At 39.9% G+C, this 12618-nt stretch overlaps 1 protein-coding gene across 4 annotated transcripts in view; it reads right to left on the reverse strand.

The window, feature by feature from the left end:
- Positions 1–12618, reverse strand: part of NXT2 (nuclear transport factor 2 like export factor 2) — a 71042-nt gene that overhangs the window by 40637 nt on the left and 17787 nt on the right. The window contains exon 3 of one of the 4 annotated variants that reach the window (XM_042876720.1): positions 7325–7480. The exons of the other annotated variants lie outside the window; for them this stretch is intronic. The gene's annotated coding sequence lies outside the window, so the exon portion shown is untranslated. The remainder of the gene's footprint in view (positions 1–7324; positions 7481–12618) is intronic. 4 annotated transcript variants of the gene reach the window in all.

Below are 12618 nucleotides of genomic sequence, written 5' to 3' on the forward strand. Positions count from 1 at the left end.
CAGTCGTTGGCCTCTTCCGTCTAGACTGCTGCTGCTCCCCACCCCCATGTGAGAGGGTCAGCCAAGATACCAGTGAGCAAAGCATCTCATTCAAGTAATCAGAGTTCACTTGCGTACTCTTTTCTCCCACCTCCATCAAAACATCAGTAACAGGAAAGCATGATTTTCAAGTTGACAGCTATGAAAATAAAACGCCTGGCAGAGGTTCTAAGGAAAGGCATTCCCTGGTTTCAATTTGTGTTACGTAGAGGGCCCCTAAAAGTGGAAAAGCATGTGGGATGCTCGAGGCCCCTTGCAGCTAAAGCACTGGAAAGAGAATCAGTTCACTTATGCCCTATTTTGTTTGCAAGCTTTTTCACACGAAGGTACTTTTTAAATCTCTCAGAGTTCCCTCCTTAACCCTCTTTGGGTTTTTACTCTGTCATCTAGAGAACTCAAACTACTGAGTTTGTGAAGTGCCAGTTAAGCTTCCCAAATTGCACTTACACTGGAAAAAGATAGGGATTATATTCTTTCATATGACAGGCTGCTGATTTACGGCAACATATTTTTAGAAAAAAACTGCTAAGAGCTTCAACAGGAAGTTGTTGGTGCAGGAATACTTCAACAGGAAGTACATGGTGCAGTGAATAGGACAAGATCTTAAAGGAGGTGATCACCAATGAAACTGGAGTAATACCATTACAGCACCCGTGGCAAGAAGCTGGAGAAACATGATGTTGATGGGGTCTCATACATTTAATCCATTTTGAAAGTTCACATTTTGGTGAATAAGAGCTATTATTCTACACTTCAATTTCTGTCTTTTTCCGTCAGTGAGGGGGGAGGGTATCAATTTGTCATTTAAACTAAAGCTTTTAGCATTTATTCATTATTATATAGTTTTGTATACAGTAGATTATACAAAAAAATGTGTATAGTAACAACTATGATTAACAGGACAAAATGCCTCTTTCTAGTTCCCATGGCATTTTCCTGCAGAGAATTGGATCTCCTTTCTTTTTTTAAAAAAAGAAAAAAAAAAAAGCAACAAAAAAACCCCCACAAACATAGCTGTGAATTCTGTGAATAAAAATTGCATTTTTATCCTTTTTAATAGCTTAAATGTTCTGATTCATGGGAAGCGCTTTTTGCTTTTAATGACCCAGTATTCGACAGGTTCACATTAAATCCTTAATCATATTCCTCCTGTTTCAGTTTTTGCTTTTGGGTATAATAGCAGAAATGGCCACACAACTGCAATCATTGAGAAAGAACAGAGTTAAAAACAAATACTGATAACTGCAATGAAGATGGTTGATAAGCACATCACAGAGTTTGCAATCACACAGCTATCACCACTTTCCCCTAAATTTGAGTTGTACTTGGTATTTGACTGAACAGGTCAGAGACACAGTTGCAAATAGGTTTGTACAATCAATAGGTGTACAAAGGTTAGGCTTAGCAAGATTATGGCGATGCAAAGATAATCAAAATAAATGGAAGTGCTCACTGGCATTATAGGCTTGCAGTAAACTCCACAAGGAGCGATCTCCAGAAGAGATCCTTCCTGGGGGCAGTCAGCCCTTAAATGGAGTCAAGGAGAGGGGCAGCCAGGCTCTCCCCCTTCCAGCAGCACAGCTGAATTGCCTTCACCCCTGCTCCTGCCACTGACTCATTGCTCACCTCAGGTGCTCAATCAGCGGTTCAGGCCCTGCTCAACAGTTCCCATCCAAGGTTACAGCTTAATTTTAGTAAAACTATTTCTTAATTTTCAGTCTAGTGAAAAATTAAATCTTCACAGACACAAGGCAGCAGGTATACTAGATATTTGAAAAAAGTGCTTGAGAAAACACACAATCTAAAAAGAGAATGAAATATGAATGGAAGGTGGGTTTTTTTTTTCCCACTGTACATTTTGGAAACTAAAATTCTGAACAACTTCAAGCTTAGCCCAAAACGTAATGATTTCTACAGGCTTTGTCTAGGCTCTTGGATTGTACCAGCACTGCTTCTAAATGTCACCCCAGTGACTGCAGACTGTACACAGAACTGTGCAAGGGGTTTTGGTGAGACACTGTGATAACTCAGGCTGCTCTGCGGGATATGTGACACAGGCAGCAGAAACACAACTGATAATTAAAGCTTTCAGGGAGATGTTGGAAGATTCTGCAAATCTGGGTATTTCCAGAGGCTCCCCTCAGTTTGTGAATAGTCTGTCTTTATGATTCCCCAAGGGCAATCCAAATTTAAAATGAAAATCATCAGGGAGTATGGCCTTACAGACACTCTCATAGGCATTTTATCCACATATGTGAAGCCTAAATGAATCCTCAGTGTCATATAAGCCTTGGGATCTAAATCGAAGCTTCCCATAATTCAGAAATAACCTGTTCCTCTACTCCTTAAGAAATGAAATGGTTTAGTTCCTCCAAAAACACACAAGTGTAGATGCTTCCCTCGATCTCTGGAGTCTGCAAAAGTAGGGCAAGAAATTGCATTAAGATGTGTGTGACCCCAAAGGAAGTTCCACACAAGGCGTGGGTGTTAAAACAGGCCTTTATGAAGTGCTCCTTTTGCTTTGAGTTCATTTTCCAGAAACCCTTTTTGTTGGTCTGATCCTATGCATGTGATCCAGGCCCGTATGTTTGAGCTGAATGGTCTCTCAGTACCACAAACAGGAGTGCATTACACTTCATAGAAGATTAAAAAAAAAAAATACAAACATAGGTGGTCTTATTTAAGAAGACTACATTAGTGAACAAATCCAAGGCACACCCAAATGAAATTTTTGGTAAGTGTATTTTCAAATGGAATTATTTGCTCAAAGAAAGTGTATCATATCTAAGGCATCACTTATTTCCAGTAATGATCTCCTGATACTTAAATGAAAGAGGCTTCCTGGTGAATGCAAAACATCACTGATTTCTATACAGGCAGAATCTGCTTGTTCATTTTTTTATTTCCACTTCCTTTCCCCTCAGTGCTGCTTCATGCTCTGGCTATGGACAGCTTAGCATTGCCTTCACTTCCACTTAAATTAAGCTATCAGTGTAGATGCTGTAAGCACATGACTTCATGGATGTCTTCTCCAAGCATTTACTGCACTACTGTTCTTGAATTATTTGAAGATGTTGTTCTTTTAACAGAGATGCCCTAAAATTTAGACCTGTGCTGGCATTAGGTCTGGTAACATAGATGGAAGTAGTTCCTATGTGGCTACGCAAAGATGAATTGAATTGATCTGTTTATTCTTTTGCTCACTATAGAGTAGATCCTGCCACTTGCATACGTTAGCAATTTCCATGGTATCAAATATGATGGCAGACTACATGATGAGCCACTATCATTTCATTCAAAAAAAGTCCCTGTTTAGAAAGCAGCTGCAAAATATGTTTACTGCTTTCAGTTTTCAGTAGGGCATATTAGGCCAATGTTTTAAAGCTATAAAATAAGTTAAACCTCACAATCTGAGACGAATACAAGTCAGAGATTTTAACAAGTAATATTCAGCCACGGGACCCCTAAAAAAAAGTGAACGTCAACATACAACGTGCCTTGCCAAACTAAGCTGCAGCTTCTGCAGACCTTAAGCAGCCTGTTAAGATCTGCACAACAGATCAAAAAGTGAAGTGTAACATTTTGACTCCTTCAGTTTGTCCTCTGTTGCACTTCGCATATTTCAATCTAAATAACAGAATTTGCAAGTTTGCAGCTTTTGACAGCTGCAGTTGCTCTGCTGCTTTATTCTTTATATGAACATATTATCTTCTTTCTCCAATAGATTTTGAAGTTTGCAACATCATAAATTATCTGCCATTATATGTACACATGCAGGTATGAGTAAATATTTAGGATTCAGATCAGAATGCAGCAATTATGATAATATTCACTGGGATCATCTCGATATTCTTTCTTTCAAGGCAATATTCTTCATTAATAGGACATGTTCATCCCCCATAACGTATCTCTAGTAGGGAAACTTAGAATCATATCACCATAGAATCACAGAATGGTTGGGTTGGAAGGGACCTTGAAGCCCATCAGGTTTCAACCCATACTATGGGCTGTCCGACCCCTTTCTCTACCTCCCTTCCCCTGCCCTGAGGCCCATCCAGCCTGGCCTTCAGCACGTCCAGGAATGGGCACCTACAGCTCTCTGAGCAACAGTGCCAGTGCCTCGCTGCCCTCTGAGTATAAAGAATTTTCCCCTTAATATCTAACCATCGTTGGATTTCCTTATGTTATACATCAGGCATTCAACAAAAAAACCTGTACATATTTTTGCAATTCTGCGTCCACCTATTCCTTCCTTAAAATGGCATTGCCAACCTGCCTCTCATTCTGTTCAGATTAGACCTATCTTTTCTGCCTGGGCCCGGAAGGTTATGTTATGCATAAGTGTGTATAAAACATTTATTTGCATATTTATACGAATATTCTATTTCTTCTGAAAGTCTATTTCACATTTAGCAATCTTATTTTACATTGAATTTTAACCCATCTGCTTACTTCCTTGCATCCAGCTCAACACTTACCTCACCCAACTTTAAGTATTTCCTCTTTCATTTCACATGCAGATATCATACAAACATATACTTGACTCTTTGCCCCTGCTACAGCTGTCACCTTTCCCTTCCACATACCTACCTCACTGGCCCTGGCCTCGAGCAGCAGAGACTGCAGAGGATGATAAGGAATTTATAAGTCACCAGCTCTTACCAGCAGGAAAAAGGAAACGCAGAGTAAGCTCCTCCATCTTGCCATTGCATCCTGCCAAGCTCTAGAAGCCTCAGATTCCTGGTGCAATGCTACTGGGAGGGTTTATACTTTTGCACACTGCTGCTGTTTCCCCCTGCAGTTGCCATGCAGCAGGGAAGCACTGGGTGCACAAGCCTCTCTGCCTGACTTTTGATGAAAGTCTCTGTGCCCCTCTTCTGCATATACAGACCAGTTTTCCACACCATATATTCAGGGCTGTGAGGACTGAATATAGAAGTAAGCTCAAGTGAAGAAATTTGGACAAAGATCAGAAGACTCTCATCTGCCTGACAATTCATTATATACAATCTTTCTGTAGTAAGCACTTTTTTCTGAGCTGATGTGCCTCCTTTCCCAGTAGTACTCAGGATAAGCATGCTGTAAATTCAAGTTCCTTCTCAAGTTTGTGTTAATCAGGAGTTCTTGGGACAATATGAATGCATTTGTATTTTTAGCAGACGTCTTCTGCACCTGCAAAAGGCTAATTTACACAAGGATTCTGTCAACCAAAAAAGACTAAGTATTGTTAGCCCTACATCTACTCTGATGATACAGAAGTCAGCAGCAGTATACTGCCAACTTGAAGATTCAACAGTCAACCCTTCCATTTCCACAGAGAAATGATAAATCAAAAGTTTCCTCTATTGCAGTATTGCTCATCTATGGGTTTTCATCAGTAATATTCTGCAATCTGTACTTTGTTACTATTACTGAACTATGAATCTGAACAGAACAAAATTGATCTCCTAGTTCATTTGAGTTAGTGCTGCTTACAAGCAGCCGAACTACTTTAAGCCAAATACCAGTAGCTACAAGTGACTTTGTGACCTACAGAAAACAAACAGAATCCTGCGTAGGTCATCTTTGCACAGTAATCTCTCCTTTATGTAATACTAATCTTATTGTCCTGGCAGTTAATTGAAAAGTGTGTTTTTGAAAAACTGTTTCAAACTCATAGCTCTGAAAAAGAATTTCATAAACTGAAGTCTACCTTCTGCTTTCATTGAACCACTCTATAATTGATTTGCTCATATAATAAGATTTCCAGCAGTGAAGGGCCACGTTCTTTTTTCAAAACATTCTTGCATCCTATGAGGGTAATGCAATATTCAGAACTCAATCTGGCTTTAATTTCTGTAATTGCTCATTACTTTTACAATAGCAACAACTTCCTGATCTATAACATTACAAGGAGGTGACTTAAGTACTGAAGTACAGACCTGGACTCAAATTTTCTGTCTGGAGTCAAGGTTGAATATCAAAAGGACTGAATCCATCAGTTATTTTGAAAATGTGAGCTAGCAACAGATTTACTTAAAAAGAAGGGTCAGCTTTATTGATTCTACCAAAATCCAGAAGCCACTTCACTTTATTATAGGCTAAGCTATTTTATTCTTTCCAGCTGGCTGATTAGATGGGGTAGAAAGGCACTACAGAGGGACCTGGATAGGCTGATTGATGGGCCAAGGTAAACTGAATGAGCTTCAGTAGGGCTAAGTGCCCTGCATTTTGGTCACAACAACCCCAGGCAACCCCACAGGCTTGGGAAGGAGCGGCCTGATGGAAAGGGACCTTGATGTGCTGAGAGAGAGTTGGCTGGATATGAGGCAGCAGTGTGCCCAGATGGCCAAGAAGGCCAATGGCATCCTGCTTGTATCAGGAATGCTGTGGTAAGCAGGACTAGGGAAGTCATCCTGCCCACTGTACTCAGCATCAGTGAGGCCTCACCTCCAGTACTGTGTTCAGTTTGGGGCAACAAGGTTGAGGTGCTGGAGCAGGTCCAAAGAAGGGCAGCAAGGCTGGTGAAGGACCTGGAGAATATGCAGTATGAGGAGCATGAAGAAACTGGGGCTGTTTTTGGTCTGGGGAAGAGGAGGCTGAGGGGAGACCTCATTGCTCTCTTCAAATTCCTTGAAAGTTGACTGCAGCAAGAGCAGGGTCAGTCTCTTCTCAATTGGTGATAGATGACAGGATGAGGGGAAATGTCACCAAGAGAGGTTTAGGTTGGATACCAGGAAAAACTTCTTTACATAAAGGGTTGTTAAACACTGGAATAGGCTCCCCAGGGAGGTGGATGTGCTCAAAATCCATTTGGATGTGGTGCTCAGGGATGTGATTTAGCAGTGGGTGGTTAGAGTTAGGGTAGTATGGTTAGGTTGTGGTTGGACTTGATGATCTGGAAGGCCTTTTCCAACCTGAGCAATTTTATGATTATATGATTTTTAGACTTCTGCCTTCATAGCATGGGGTAAAGAAATAGGATACCAGAAATAAAATCAAAACTTAAATTACCATCTTTTTTTTTTTGTATTTGTCACAAAGATAAAATGACTTCTGAACAATTTAGCAATCTAAGAAACTATTCCTCACAAAAGAAGGCAGGCTCTCAATTCCCAGCATACACCATAGATGCTGAATACATTACAGCCCTATAAGAGGGACTGTTGTTGAGCTCTGTAGTGGCCACCTCCAACAACACATAGCAGAAAGGAGGAGAAAAAGGGAAGATCCTTGCAGCAGAAGGACAGCATACCCAGGAGAGTACACTGGTCATAACAACTCAGCTAATCACAGTCTAACCTACCCCCAGCTAAGCCGACGTTGTGCTTCAGTTGATAATGCAACTTCTCAGAGCCACTATGTTTCAGAACAAGTTGTACTTGGCAGATGGCCATGGTGCTGAGTGATCCTTCTCCTGGGGGATTCCAGAGCTTCCACAAACAAAACAGGTCACTTTTCACTAATATGACATAAAAGAAAGAGATCAAAAACGTCAGTGTTGACACTGGATGCCTGCTGAAATCAGTATGCAGAAGCAAGCGCTGTTTACAACGCAGATACCTTAAAGGGAAACATCACACTCTTCCCCCACCCTACTTGGCCTCTCTCACACACAGACACACTGCCACACCGATCAGCTGGCTGAAGAGGGCCTGAAAAGAATGCCCACAAATTGATGAATTTGAACTATTGCTAATGAGCGCACATCTGCTTGAGAGCAAAGCACGATGCACCCTGCTCACAGGGCGAGCCTCATCCTGCCAGTCAGTGCTACTGGAAGGAATGCACACATAGATCACAGCAAGCACTTGGGATATTTCCCAGCCTTCTTTAAAACCAATCAGTGACAACACCTTTTGCAACATCCTGTACATTTGAAGGACTTTTTTTCTGCTGAAAGCTTTTTTGCTCTTCAAAGATATTTGATGAATAGAAGTCATAGTGTTTTGCCTGTAAATTAGTGTTGTGTGGATTTTTTTGTATACTTTTGTACAGTAGGTAATGCTTTAAGCTTTACTCTTTGATTTATTAATACACTTAAAAGATACTTGAGCAAATGTTGGAGAAGCACCTTTCTCTTTGCCAACCAGATTGCAACTTTCAGATCACACAAGCAAAACCAATACTTGAAGAAAACCAAATGTTACGTGTGGAAAAGTAGAATGGCACACTTGCAAAAACAACATTCTTTCTAATGTTAGCAAACAGGCTCACTAAAATATATAATGGCATATGGAACATTGTTAAAATGCTCTGGAAAGCAACCCATCAGTGTTACTGCTGATATGCTTCAGATTATGCCACAAAAGAGGGCATGTCAAAACACACAGGGGACTATGCATTTAGCTTTAGCAGGCTTACAGCTGTCTCGATTTCTCTCCCACAGATCTACTGTGTTTGTACCAAGGACAGTGGATTCTCAGAAAAAGCCATGAAACTACCAGGAGAACATGAGCAAGTTACAATTGCAGATCTAACCCACAGAATCCAGGAAAAGAATAAATAATTAAATCAATAATTAAATCAGGATGGTTTGCTTCCTAAACAGACTTCTGAAATAGGAAAAGCCTCAGCAGACCATTCAGTAGAGAGTACTACTATATGAACATCAGTAATATTTCAATCATACACCATCTTGTATATCCCAATATTTTTACATTAACAAGCAACTCATTTCACAGTAAATCTGTGAGAAGATGTTAGGAAACAAAGGAGAGAGAACATGAATTGATCAGCCAGTCTGCTTGCTTGCATTCTATACACTTCTCATGTATGTCATACTTCTGCAGCCTCGTTGTATGGCTTCAGCAAAGCTGGTTTGCCATTGACAGCTTATACGGTTTGTTTATTTGTACCCACTTGTGTTAGCACTGGAGCTGGCTGCCTACCAATTTCCTTGTCTCCATGGATTATCTTCTCTATTTTCATACATTTTCTGGAGCTTGATGACAACTGGATATTAGAATAAAACTGGAGTGCTATATGGAATCCTTGCAGTAAATTTATAATTTTAATCAAAATGTCTTCTATTGTGGACATGGGATTCCAAACCAATTAATATTTAATCACAATCACTTCTATTTTGGAAACAATAACAGAAATTTGTATCAGCTATTTTTAGTGCAAACGTTGGTCTTAAAAATCTGTTTCTGTGAAAAAACACTGTTCAATCCACAACTAAGAACGATATCTGTGCTTAAATATGTTCTGAAATCACAGTCATAGTAAGGCTAAAATTTGATTCTCAGTTGCTTTTCTGTTGCTGAGTTTTTGAAACCTCTACTATGTTGGCTTGACTATATGTGTTTCATAAACAGAAAAACCAGAAAAAATAGGATTCACTCTGCTTCACAAGGAGTCACACTGAGAGCAGAAGGGACAGTGGGTACAGGTTGCACTGGGAGAAGTACCATCTCGATTTAAGGATTTTTTTTGCTTTCAAGATGCAATTGGACACAGTGCCAGACAACCTCATCTAGGCTCCTTTGTCCCAGGAAAAAGTGAACCTGATAATCTTTTGAGGTCCCTTCCAAGCTGGGCTGTTCTATGATTCTGTAGTTATTTATTATACTTTAATTACTATAACTGCAACAGCTTGATCCAGTTTATCCTGCAGATAAAAGGATGGAAAGTTTGATCAATAATTGCACTCTAATTCCCTCCCAGCCCAACCAAATTCTCCGCAAAGCCCTGTCTTTCACAAATATGCAAAGCCTCCTCAGAAATCTGAATAATCAATCAGATGGCTAGCATGCAATGAGCTGCATGCTATTACAACTACAGAACCCACTGGGACAACCAATCATCGATTTTACCTCTGTCCTTTAACCATTCACTCATCCTATTTCCCTCTTAATCTCTGGCAGTTTTAGTTCTGTGGGAACTATTGGTAGGTGTGAATTTTTGTTGGCTTTGGGAAATTTAGGAAGACTGCAGTGCTTGTTTGTTTGTTTTTTCCCCCATTCATATGCTTCGCAACTTTTTTAGAGATTCCAATAGATTTCTGCCAAAGGTGGGTTGACTTACACTGAACAGGTAATATTTGTTCCTGTGTGCACTACTTAGTTTCTACTAATTTGTCTTTTGTAGGTTTCAGTACTGCAAAATTACTATCCTTAGAGAGGAAAACATGATCCATACTTTCTTTTGCATATCACGAACAGAGATTTCCAAGACAAACTTTCATTTGGCTCTAACTATTGCATATCAGTTGGCAGCTGGGCTCTTGCATAAAAGTCACCGCTGTGTACTTGAATAGAGATGAATGATCTGAATTAAATAAAAAATCTTGGGGAAAAAAAAAAAAAACTTAAAATGAGCACATATAATTTAATTTGTATATTTTCTACCTCTTATTTTCCAGTTTTGCTCAGTTACAAATCATATAGTTCAATGAAATCAGCGTCCCACTGTCAAGTGGGCAGGGCATTTCTGACCTGTGGACTGAAGCGCAGCATGGAAATATTCAAACCTGTTTTAAGGGAATAGTTCAGGTGCCAAAAACAATCTAACTGAGGTGTCAGGGAATTCAGCATTAAGCAATTCACCAAACAGAACCCTACCCTTGTTCAAGATGACTCAAGTCACCCATTGTAACAGTAACTCAGGAATGTTGGGCAGTTTACCGTGAAGCTATCACACTTTTTGATTTAATAACAACATATTAATACATTATTTAGATTCTCTGAAGCCAAAGGTTTGCCCACAGTAGAATGCAGGGCACTGCATAAATACCTGCTACTACCTATGCCATACTAAAACCAGAGGTCACAGTGAACGTTTACGCAGCACAACACTGGGCAAAGCAGTCGTGCAGCTATTTTGCAGAGACTGTTGACCTAGTAAGTCTGAGCAGTGCTCTGCTGATGTAGCTACACTGCTGTTAGGACCTGAGCTCTGTATGCACTACACAACACCTAGTAAACATTCTTGAGACCCTCTGTTTACTCGTGGATCAGGCATGGCAAGCATAACAGCCAGGTAAACTTCCCAAATCACCCAGTAATACCCTAAGGCCCTTCTGGGGAAATACTTCTGTTGGTGAGAAGACAAACCAAGGCTTTACATTCTCTTGGTATTTGCTTCTCTACTGAGAATCTTGGCTACTTTTTAAAGAGCAGCAAGCTGTGATGTGTACAGACTGAGGGGCAGCCTAGTGTCACAGGCAGGCTTGCAGCTAGCTTGTGCCAGAAAGGATCCATCCCTCCCTGTCAGTTCCTGCCTCCACATTCCCAGTCTCTTTCCTGTCATGAAATAGGACTGTAAAACTCTTAGTTTCTTTCCAATTTCCTGCTATAGAAATTAAACCTTTTGCTTGTGTCTTACAACTCCAGTGCTTAGCAAGTACAAAGTCTTGCTCAGTCTCTGCTGTCATACCAAAGGAGAATCTTCTGGCCAACAAATCGGTATAACCTAAGCCTAGCCTTGCTTCATAAGTGTTCATTTTTTATTTTTTTTTTTTTACCAGAAATTACAATCATCTCTCTTGGGAAAAAACACTTTCTAATTATGCACTAAGCTCTTTATTTCATACAGCACTTGCATCCTTCCATGGTTAAAGATGCTGTGATTGTACGTAGAGAATTGCATAGGGAAAGTTCACAGTAAGCAGGAGATAGAAAGTGCATATTTGCAAAATAAGCCTTTGCAGATTTTTGTTAGCTTTGCTTCTTTGTTTTTAGAGTGATCTTGGTTGGTTTTGGTCTTCTTCTTGTTGCTTTTTTTATTAATAACTTATTGTTTGTAGAGAAAGGATTTCCTTGCTTGACACAGTTACCAGTAATAATTCAGAGCAAAAATTATTCCGAGTTAGGCTCCTTTCAGTTCTATTTCCTTACGCCCTGTCGACTGTCTGCAAGATGAGCATAAATTCAGTACACAATGAACTGAGATGGTAAACCTGCTGTCCTGATGGTGTTCAAATATACATACAGAACTGAATACAAGGTATGCTGTTCCCATAAACCATATTTCTGGATTAAAAGTGAAAGGAATCACACACCCAGTACCTCATCCGGCCTTTGGAGTGCACTGCATCTTTGTCTTGTACCAACAAGCGATGAGGCACTGAGGAAAGCGATTGTTACTGTAGCAGTGGTAGGACACTAACAAACAAACAAAAGGTTTTCAGTGTTTCTGCTCCATAAAGCCAAGCCTGCACTTGTGAGAGGGTCTTGTTGTTTTTCAATCTCTCACGCCTAACTCACAGGATTTGTCATCCTTGGTTCAGTAGCATAGCTTTACTGATGAAAAGTCATTTCCATCACTTGAGAATCTAAATCAATCTAGTACTTAAATTTTTTGTCATCTCTCATTCACGTATTCCATTCAACAATAAAAAAATCCCAGTTCAACAATAAAAACACCCAGGAGGTTTCTTTTGAGAGAAACGGAGAAGTTTTGTTGGGTCTTGCAGTCTGGTTTCAGTAACAAATAAAAACAGAGTGTATTCCTCTAAGGAAGTATTGATATGAATCATTCTATTTAAGAAAAGATGTATTAGAAGGGAATGAATCATTGTTTGCTCTGCGCAGTATTTCAGCATATTATAGGCACAACTATTATTCATCCAGATGCGTAGGTACTTCACTAAAACAC

This window comes from Lagopus leucura, unplaced genomic scaffold, assembly GCF_019238085.1.
Source record: "Lagopus leucura isolate 7727_CA_CO unplaced genomic scaffold, USGS_WTPT01 Super-Scaffold_100016, whole genome shotgun sequence".
NCBI lineage: Eukaryota > Metazoa > Chordata > Aves > Galliformes > Phasianidae > Lagopus > Lagopus leucura.